Source organism: Notamacropus eugenii, chromosome 2 (assembly GCF_028372415.1).
Source record: "Notamacropus eugenii isolate mMacEug1 chromosome 2, mMacEug1.pri_v2, whole genome shotgun sequence".
Lineage (NCBI taxonomy): Eukaryota > Metazoa > Chordata > Mammalia > Diprotodontia > Macropodidae > Notamacropus > Notamacropus eugenii.
Window position 1 is genome coordinate 167,655,956 of NC_092873.1, and position 11,181 is coordinate 167,667,136.

Below are 11,181 nucleotides of genomic sequence, written 5' to 3' on the forward strand. Positions count from 1 at the left end.
GCTTCTACACTAAGGGATTGAATGGCTTGGAATATGGTATTCTAGAGGTCAAAGAATATAGGGTTAAAATCAAGAATCATCAGGACGGAGCCAAGATGGCGGAGTAGAAAGATGCACATACACATAGCTCTGAACCCACAACCCATAAAACATATGTATAAAGTAACTCATGGCGAATTCTGGAGCAGTGAGGCCACAGCACAGTGGAGCGAAGGAGATTTCTGTTCCAGAGGGACCTGCAAACCTCTCGAAAAAGGTCCATCACGCTGCGGATGTGGAGCCCAGCCCAGCCCTGCTGCTGCCGCAGCACCGAGAGGAACAGATCTGAGCAGGCTTCAGGGACCCAGCGGCCACGCAGGTCCCTCCACCCACAGGTGACAGGGTTTGGTGAGAGGGTCTCTTTGGCTGGTCGAGAGGGGAGTGGGGTGCCCCCATAATTCAGGCCCCCTGGGGAGGCAGAAGCTGAGGCAGCAGCAGACCAGGGCTCCCCAAGCAGGCAGGAGCCTGGATCCATTGTTGAAGGTCTGTGCATAAAGCCCCTGAGGGAACTGAGCCTGAGAGGTGGCCCTGCCCTGACCTGAGCACCTGAACTTAATCTCACACTGAATAGCAGCCCTGCCCCCACCAAAAGCCCTGAGGCTGGAAGCAGCATTTGAATCTCAGACCCCAAATGCTGGCTGGGAGGATCAGGAGGCGAGGTGGGTGTGAGGAGAATATTCAGAGGTCAAGTCACTGGCTGGGAAAATGCCCAGAAAAGGGAAAAGAAATAAGACTATAGAAGGTTACTTTGTTGGTGAACAGGCAATTCCTCCCTTACTTTCTGATGAGGAAGAACAATGCTTACCAACACGCAAAGACACAGAAGTCAAGGCTTCTGTGTCCCAGCCCACCCACTGGGCTCAGGCCATGGAAGAGGTGAAAACAAATCTTGAAAATCAAGTTAGAGAGGTGGAGGAAAAGCTGGGAAGAGAAATGAGAGACATGAAGTCAAAGCATGAACAGCAGGTCAGCACCCTGCTAAAGGAGACCCAAAAAAATGCTGAAGAAAATAACACCTTGAAAAATAGGCTAACTCAATTGGCAAAAGAGGTTCAAAAAGCCAATGAGGAGAAGAATGCTTTCAAAAGCAGAATTAGCGAAATGGAAAAGGAGATTCAAAAGCTCACTGAAGAAAATAGTTCTTTCAAAATTAGAATGGAACAGATGGAGGCTAATGACTTTATGAGAAACCAAGAAATCACAAACCAAAACCAAAAGAATGAAAAAATGGAAGCTAATGTGAAATATCTCATTGGAAAAACAACTGACCTGGAAAATAGATCCAGGAGAGACAATTTAAAAATTATGGGACTACCTGAAAGCCATGATCAAAAAAAGAGCCTACACATCATCTTTCATGAAATTATCAAGGATAACTGCCCTGAGATTCTAGAACCAGAGGGCAAAATAAATATTCAAAGAATCCACAGATCACCGCCTGAAAGAGATCCAAAAAGAGAAACTCCTAGGAACATTATGGCCAAATTCCAGAGTTCCCAGGTCAAGGAGAAAATATTGCAAGCAGCTAGAAAGAAACAATTCAAGTATTGTGGAAACACAATCAGGAAAACACAAGATCTAGCAGCTTCTACATTAAGGGATTGAAGGGCATGGAATAGGATATTCCAGAAGTCAAAGGAACTAGGACTAATACCAAGAATCACCTCCCCAGCAAAACTGAGTATAATACTTCAGGGGAAAAAATGGTCTTTCAATGAAATAGAGGATTTTCAAATTTTCTTGATGAAAAGACCAGAGCTGAAAAGAAAATTTGACTTTCAAACACAAGAATGAAGAGAAGCACGAAAAGGTAAACAGCAAAGAGAAGTCATAAGGGACTTACTAAAGTTGAACTGTTTACATTCCTACATGGAAAGACAATATTTGTAACTCTTGAAACTTTTCAGTAGCTGGGTACTGGCTGGGATTACACACACACACATGCACACACGAACACACACATAGAGACAGAGTGCACAGAGTGAATTGAAGAGGATGGGATCATATCTTTAAAAAATGAAATCAAGCAGTGAGAGAGAAATATATTGGGAGGAGAAAGGAAGAAATGGAATGGGGCAAATTATCTCTCATAAAAGAGGCAAGCAAAAGACTTATTAGTGGAGGGAAAAAGAGGGGAGGTGAGAGAAAAACATGAAGTTTACTCTCATCACATTCCACTAAAGGAAAGAATAAAATGCACACTCATTTTCGTATGAAAACCTATCTTACAATACAGGAAAGTGGGGGATAAGGGGATAAGCAGGGTGGGGGGGATGATGGAAGGGAGAGCATGGGGAAGAGGGAGCAATTTGAGGTCGACACTCATGGGGAGGGATAGGATCAAAAGAGAATAGAAGTAATGGGGGACAGGATAGGATGGAGGGAAATATAGTTAGTCTTATACAACACAACTATTATGGAAGTCATTTGCAAAACTACACAGATTTGGCCTATATTGAATTGCTTGCCTTCCAAAGGGAAGGGGTGGGGAGGGAGGGAGGTAAAGAAGTTGGAACTCAAAGTGTTAGGATCAACTGTCGAGTAATGTTCTTGCCACTAGGAAATAAGAAATACAGGTAAAGGGGTATAGAAAGTTATCTGGCCCTACAGGACAAAAGAGAAGACAGAGACAAGGGCAGAGAGAGATGATAGAAGAGAGAGCAGATTGGTCATAGGGGCAATTAGAATGCTTGGTGTTTGGAGGGGGAGGGGATAAAAGGGGAGAAAATTTGTAACCCAAAATTTTGTTAAAATGAATGTTAAACGTTAAATAAATAAATTTAAAACTCAAAAAAAAAATCAAGAATCATCTACCAGCAAAACTGAGTATAATACTTCAGAGGAAAAAATGGAATTTCAATGAAATAGAGGATTTCCAAGCATTCTGGTTGAAAAGATCAAAGCTGAATAGAAAATTTGACTTCCAAATACAAGAATCAAGAGAAACATGAAAAGGTAAAACAGGAAAGAGTAGCCTTAAGGAACTCATTACAGTTGAACATTCCTACATGGAAAGATGTTATTTGTAACTCATGAGACCTTTCTCAATATTAGGGTAGTTAGAGAGAATATCTATCTGTCTGTCTTTCTATTCATCTATCTATCTATCTGTCTATCTATCTGGTAGCTCTGCGTGTATGTATGTGTATGTTTTATATGTGTAGGTATATATATATGTGTGTGTATATGTATATATGTATGTACACAATTATATATGTGTGCATATATGTGTGCATACATGTATACACATGTATGTATAAATTTATATGTAGTGTATATGTACATGTATGTATATATTAATGTATATGAGGTTATGTATGTGTGTGTATATATATATGTATATGTACATGTATATTGCAGAGGGCACAGGTGGAACTGAATATGAAGGAAGAATACCTAAAAAAAATAAAATTTGCTCGAGTGGAATGTACTAGTAGTAAGAAAGAGAGAGGGAGAATGTAGCAAATCATCTTACATAAAAGAGGGAAAAAAGAGTTTTTAAAATGGAAGGGAAGGGGGGGAATGAAAGAAAATAATTGAGCCTTACTCTCAGGCATATTTGGCTTAAGGAGGAATAACACACACTCAGTTGAACATGAAAATCTATTTTACCCTGTGGGAAGGTCAGGGAAAGGGGATAAGAAAGGAAAGATAATAGAAAGCACAGCAAATTGGGGAAAAGGATAATCAGAAGCAAACACTACTGTGGGAGGACAAATCAAGGAGAGAATGGAATAAATTGAGGGCATGGTAGGACAGATGGAAATGTGGTTAGTCTTTTGCAACATAACTATTATGGAAATGCTTTGCTTTGTTATACATGTATGACCTATATTGAGTTGCTTGTTTTCTCAACGAGGGTGGGTGAGGAGGGAAGGAGATAATATGCAGGTCAAAGTTTTAAGAATGAGTGTTAAAAACTGTTTCAACATGCAACTGGAAATTAAGATATACAGGCAATGGAGTATAGAAACCTATTTTGCCCTACAGGAAAATAGAGGGGAACAGGGATGGAAGAAGGGTGGATAACAGAAGGGAGGACAGACTGGAGGATGGGGTGGATGGGGTGTATGCTGTCCTGGGATGGGAGTGGGGAGAGACGATGAGAAAATTTTGAATTCAAATTCATGTGGAAGTGAATTTTAAAAACTGAAAAATAAATTATTAAACATTTCTAAAAAAGAATTGTGACAAAAGATGGTCTAAATTATCATCACAAAACTATCAGTCTAGGAGCAGAACAGCCTCTAAGTTTCTGGCCAGAAAATAAAACAATGGATATTTACACTCATTCTAAGCCATCAAAACCTAAGCAATGCTCTTACTGGACATTCAATGAAAGTTAGTGTTTTGGGGTTGAAAGGCATAGTCATGTATCTACAATTAAATCACAGTGGACTGATAAATACACACACACACACACACAATTGCATATAGAAAATTCTCTTGCCCAACAAGATACTAGAACATGAAAAAGTAAAGAGAAAGCCTGGGAGATGAAAGTTTTTTGGATGGTTGTTGTCCATCATTCTCAAAGAGGACCAAAATGACATCACTATATTAGAGTCAAGTTTCAGTGTGTCTGACTGTGGCTGATCTGACCAATTCAAGCTCAGAATGTTCTACCACAGGTCAGACACAAATAGTCCAAGTGTACATTTAGGATGGATTCTCTAAATTTATGCTTCCTGAGTTTCTTGCTACTTAAATTTTGCTTTGGTCACAGAGCACAGCACCTCCTCTGGTGAGGGCACACTATGCTGAGCAGTCCTGTGCTAGTGTCTCCCATGTCACACAATGAATTCCAAAATTCTGAAGAGAGGTCTTGAGAGTGTTCTTTCATTACTTCTAACCACCATTTGAACACTTGTCCTGTGCAAATTCTCCATTAAATAGTCATTTAGGGAAGCATATGTTTTGTATTAGGATAACATGGTCACTTCTCACAGTTTTGCTCTTTATAATAGACTTTGAAAGAAAGAAAAAATAAAGGAAAGCAATGACAAGAAGCAAAATAGAATTTAGAGGAGGAACAGCATAAGAAAAGAGAGGGAATACAAACAGAAGAAAATAGGATGGAGGGAAATGTGCAGTTAACAGTGAATGAGATGAGTAAGCCATAAAATGGAAGCAGATAGCAAAATGAATTAGAAACCAGAACGCAACAATATATTGTTTACAAGAAACACACATGAAACATTGTCACACACACACACACACACACACACACACATACACACAGATATAAAATAAGGGACTGAACCAAAATGAATTATGCTTCAGTTGAATTAAAATAAAGGCAGAGATTGTAATCTTGATCTTAGACAAAGCAAAAAGAAAAACAAATCCACTTAATGGAGATAAGATGGGAAGCTAAATCTTATTAAAATTTACCATAGTAATATCAATACTAAACTTTTATATGCCAATTATCACCAGATATTACATCACCAAACTCTTTTTAAAAAGTTAATTACAAAAAGAAAGACTATAAAATTATACTAGTTGAGGGTGGGAAAGGGTAGGAACTTACACTTTGCCTTCTCAAAGCAAGATAAATTTAACCATAAAATAAATAAGAAATTAAGGATATGATTAGTAACTTAGAAAAACTAGATGTAATAGATCTATGGAGAAAACTAAAAAGGAATAGAAAAGAATAGTAGTGTTTTTTTCTGAGCTATATATAATATTGTCATAAAACTAACTATGTATTAGGGAATAAAAACCTCACAAACCAATATAGAAAAACATAAATATCAAATGAAGCCTTTTTAGATCATATGGCAATAAAGATAACATTCAAAATAGGCTATGGAAGCACAGATTTTAAAAGCAACAAGTAAATAATATAATCCTAAAGAATGAGGAGGTGACCTAGTGGATAGTATTTGATTCAATGAATAGATTGTTAGGCCTATAGTCAAAAAGACCTGACTGAAATCTGGTCCCAGACACTTACTTTGATTCTTAACTCTGTTTGAGTCAGTTTCCTCATCTGTAAAATGAGCTGGAGAAGGAAATGACAAACCATGCCAATGTCTTTGCCAACAAGATCCCAACAATATCCCACAGACATAACAAAATGACTGAAAATCAAAAGAAAAAGGAGTGCATGAAAGAACATATCAGAACATAATTTCATAAATGAGAATGACCACAATGAGAAAACATACCAAAATTTGTGCGATATGTCCAAAACAATATTTAGGGGAAAATGTATATCTCTAACCACATACATCAATAAGAGAAATAACCACTCAATGAATTAATAGAAAATAAACTAAAAAAACTTTTAAAAAATCTATGAATGAACTAATTAAAAATTCCCAAACATCAAAAAATCCTGAAACCAAAGGAGACTAATAAAATTGAAAGTAACATAATTGGCTAGAACCTAGCTTTATTTTTTAAAAATCAATAAAATAAAAAGAGGTTAATTTGAGTTAAAAAGTAAGAAAACCAACTTATTTACATTGACAATGAAAATGGTGAATGCTCTAACTATGAAGATGAAATTAAAGCACATTTTAAGAGTTATTTGGCCCAACTATAGGCCAGTAAACTGAAAATCTAAATCAAACTGATTAATATTTGTGAAACCATAAATTTAAGAAAATTGGAAGTAGAATAACCCTCTATTAGAAGTGGAAATTTAATAACACTCTCTTAAAAAAAATTGAACAAGCAATAGATTATCTCCTGCGGGGAAAAAAATCACCAGAATAAGATATATTTACAAGTGAATTCTAACAAAAACTCAAGAAACAATAAATCCCAATATTATATAAAGTATGTGAAATTTAAAGGTAAATAGGGTTTCTTATGAAATTAATTTTATGACATAAATGTTTTGATACCTAAACAAAAGAGAAGAAAAGCAGCCAAAGAAAATACTGAATATCAATGCAAATATTTTAACTAAAATACTACCAAGGAGACCACAGGAATAGAGGGCTAGAGTAATACTAAAAGATAATAAGGAAAGTGAAATGAACAGAACCAGAATAACATTGTATATAATATTAATATTGCAAGAATGATCAGCTGTGAAAGACTTTACTGCTATAATCAAGACAATTATTCAAGACCCATGATCCAAAATACCCAAGATGAAAATGCTATCCATCTCCACAGAGAGCACTGATCATTGATGAATGCAAATTGAAACATGCTTTTTCACATTTTCTTTCTCTTCTTTTTTTAGTATGTGTTTTCTTTTGCAAACGTTGCTAATATATTAAAAAGTTTCACATGACTTCACATGTGTAATCAATCTCATATTTCCAAGGGGTGGGGGAGAAACTGAAGTGAAAAAGAGAATTTGGAACTCAAAATTTTTAAAAGTGAATATTAATTTCAATGTAAAACAAAATATAGTTATTGACCTGTTCCAATGAAAGAAGTGTCCTTATCAATGATATCAAATATCCGCTAAAGAATCAAAATATCTGTGTTCCCTTCACTGGTAAGCATCAAGTCCATATTATAATGACTTTATTTTTTCCTTTACTTTTAGAAAAATAAAATTCTCTTCAATATAATTCAATAATTCTATATAAATGCATGTAGATATAGATAGCTACAAATACAAAAAAATTATACAGATATAGAAATGTGACATAGATGTAGATCTCAATTATTCTTTTTGATCTGACTTCCAACTTACTTTTTTTTCATTTTTTACTCATTAGAAACTTTAAACATACTTTTTTTTTTTTTTTTGCTGCTGTTGCCACGTTAGAGTATGTACAACAAAAAATGTTGATGGAACATCACATATATATGTATGTATATATATGTATATATACATACATATATATATACACATGTATATGTTTATGTGTGTGTATGTGTGTGTGTGTTTATATATAGAATGTGTACAAACACACGCACACACTCCTTTTGTGCCTATTTGGATATTCCATTTTCAGTACAATACAGTTGGGAAAATGCTTTCTCTTCAAAAATTTAATCAAAATACTTCACACTTTTTCTGAATTTATGTGTTTGCACTGAAAAATCATCGGAAAAAAGACAGAACACTCTTAATTTAACTGGATTTGTACATTAAGACAAATATAGGCAGCTCTTAAGTTAGAAATATTGATATGTACCTGCTCCCACTGTGACTTTGAATGGAGTATAGAGATTTAATATCTCACAGGAGTGTCACTGTATCAACATGTGCTACCATTTTCTTTCCAGACCATTATAAGGATGTACTCAATATTTTTCTTCAATAGAACATCAAATGAAATTCATATAAATTATATATAACAAATGCTCAATGTCAACTCTGTGAAAGTGGATCTCTGTTTCCCTGAATGGTCAATAGTAAATCTGCAGCTCTGAATATTTCCTTCAGCAACATATTTTTTAGCTTCTCCTTGGATTTAAGAAAATAGAGCAATAAAATAAAATATCTAATAACCTATCCATTTCAAGTTTCTCAAGACTATCTTCAATTACATAGAGGCAATAATTTTTACATTCAATAATTATTACATTCAATTTCATACAGGCAATAATTTTACATGTAATTATGTGTATGTGTGTATATATATAATATATGTATATACATGTATACATATAGATACATTTTATAGATATGTGTGCATATATGTATGTGTGTATACATATACATGTGCATACATATGTGCGTGTACATATATATATATATATATATATATATACACATGTAATTAATTTCAAAGGTAACCAGATATAGAGAAAATATTTGTGGGGTTTGCCTTTTCCTTACAAATACAGATTTTAATCATTTTAATGCAATCTCCCTTCTAATGAATTCTATATTTTACTCTCTACAACATATATGTTTGAATCTGTATTATCATGAAAAATAGAAATTAGAATGAGAACAGAAAGGTTTTTTGTCATAAATTAAGAGGTTAAGATTCATTAACACTTTTTTTGAAGAGAATACTTTCAGTTGAATGATAAAACTAGCCAGATTGCACTGAGTTAACTGGAGAGTGAGAGTAAAGGAAGTGGATTGTAGAAAGCTTGATTAAGGAGTTTGGTCACAAATGGGAGAATAGATATAGAACACTAGTAGTTGGAGTGGGGAGAAAAAGTGAGGTATTTTTGCTTGTTTTGTTTCGCAGTTGATTCACATTACAGCTTGCAGAGGTAGTTGCTGTTATTCCTCTTTTATATTTGAGGAACATTTGATTCTTTATGTAAGACTGCAGGAAAGGTTATACAGTGGGGCAAATGAGTAATGTGAGAACAAAAGTAGGAAAGAAAAGGAAGTTTTAAGTGAATGGCCTCAAGTGGTTGTTGTTGTTTTCAGTTAAATATAAGATGAGAGTCTCAAGAAGAGAGGATAGAGGAAGGCAGAGCCTTGGGAAGTTTGTGGAAAGTTGAGTTTTGGGAAAGCTTTTGTAGTGACTGGTCAGGTAGGTATAAATGGATTGCCAAGATAGCAGTTATGCAATATAAACTTATAGTGGACTCAGTCAGCATGGGTATGTGATTATTTCCGTGTGTTGAATATCTTGGCAGGGATAAAGAGTAGGGTTAGGGGATGCAATGCAAAGGAACAGTAGGATGATCATAGTTGTGACATTTAAAGGAATTTCAGATATTGCGAACATGGAAGTATAAGATGGATGGAAGGAAAGGAAAGAGGAAAGGAAGGAAGGAAGGAAGGAAGGAAGGAAGGAAGGAAGGAAGGAAGGAAGGAAGGAAGGAAGGAAGGAAGGAAGGAAGGAAGGAAGGAAGGAAGGAAGGAAGGAAGGAAGGAAGGAAGGAAGGAAGGAAGGAAAGAAGGGGAGGGAGGTAGGGAGAATCTAAGATTCCTAGAAATAAAGTGACTTTCCCAAGTCGCACAGTAGCAAATCCAGGTCCAAACTCAAATTAGATCTGGCAGACTGAAAGGAAGGAAGATAGACAGATAGGCAGGATAGATTTAGAAGTTACTTGAGGGTTTACTTAACGTGAATGTGGAGAATTTCCACATCGTCCTTATTTATGTTTGATCATTCATTCACATAGAATTTGAGCATTTGACTATGCACAAGGCACAATATTTATTATATTATGTTACTCTTTCCTGTTCATCTGGTGGCATATCTTATCATAGAAGATCTTTTCTTCCTATCACAGAATCAATATTGAATACACAGAGAAGCTTCATTAGATTACACTTACCTTCAATTTCACTGGAATTTTCTGCCTTTTACAACTGTATAATCCAGGTTGTTGGGTTTTGTTTTCTTTAATATCACTAATCAGTAAATGTTTTTCTTTTTTGTCTTTTTTTATTTCAACACTGAAAAAAATGTCAAAGTAATTTTACATCATTTTGTCATGACATGGCATATGCCTTAATTTGATCTAAGCAATGGAAAGAAACCTAAATAACAGCAAATTGTCTACAAGCTATAAGAACTGCAATTAAACAATTCATTATGACCATTAGTCCATTCTCTTTTTAGCAAGCAGCAGAAAGGCCAGAGGGAAGACTGGAATTCATTTGGGATAATCAAGTTAAGTTTGCATAGATAACAGTTAGAAAAATGTTCTCTAACAGAGACTCAATTAAGGATAACCAGGGCAAAGATTCACTTTCTGCCCTTGTCCTTAACTGACAGAAAGGGCTTCTATTGAATTTCCTTGGGAGTGTAGCACTGAAGTGGCAACCAACTGTGTCACTTTCTATAATTTGCAAATAATTTACAGGAAATGTTAAAATCTGGAAATATCATAGATGTTAATGAAATGGAAATAACTATTTTTTCCTGTTTCCCCTCAATATAATGCATAACTAAAACCAGCTAACCCCTCTAGCACTAGAACTGTTACTTCGCAATAATGGCAGAAAAATAATAAAAACAATAACATATCTGACAGGAATAAGGCACTTCAATATTTGTGAACTGCTTTACATAAATTATCTCATTTGTGATATTATGCTTCCTTTGCCTTGAAAAGGTATTTAATAAATATTTATTGAATTAATTTGAATTGTGTTGTGAATATGAGGCAGAAAGGTTAACATTGTTTGTCTAATGTCATGTAAAATATTATTACTGGCTAAAAGATTATTATAACTAATATATCTTTACAATACCCCATTAAGGCATCTTCTGTGTTATTTTTGACCCCTGAATTCAT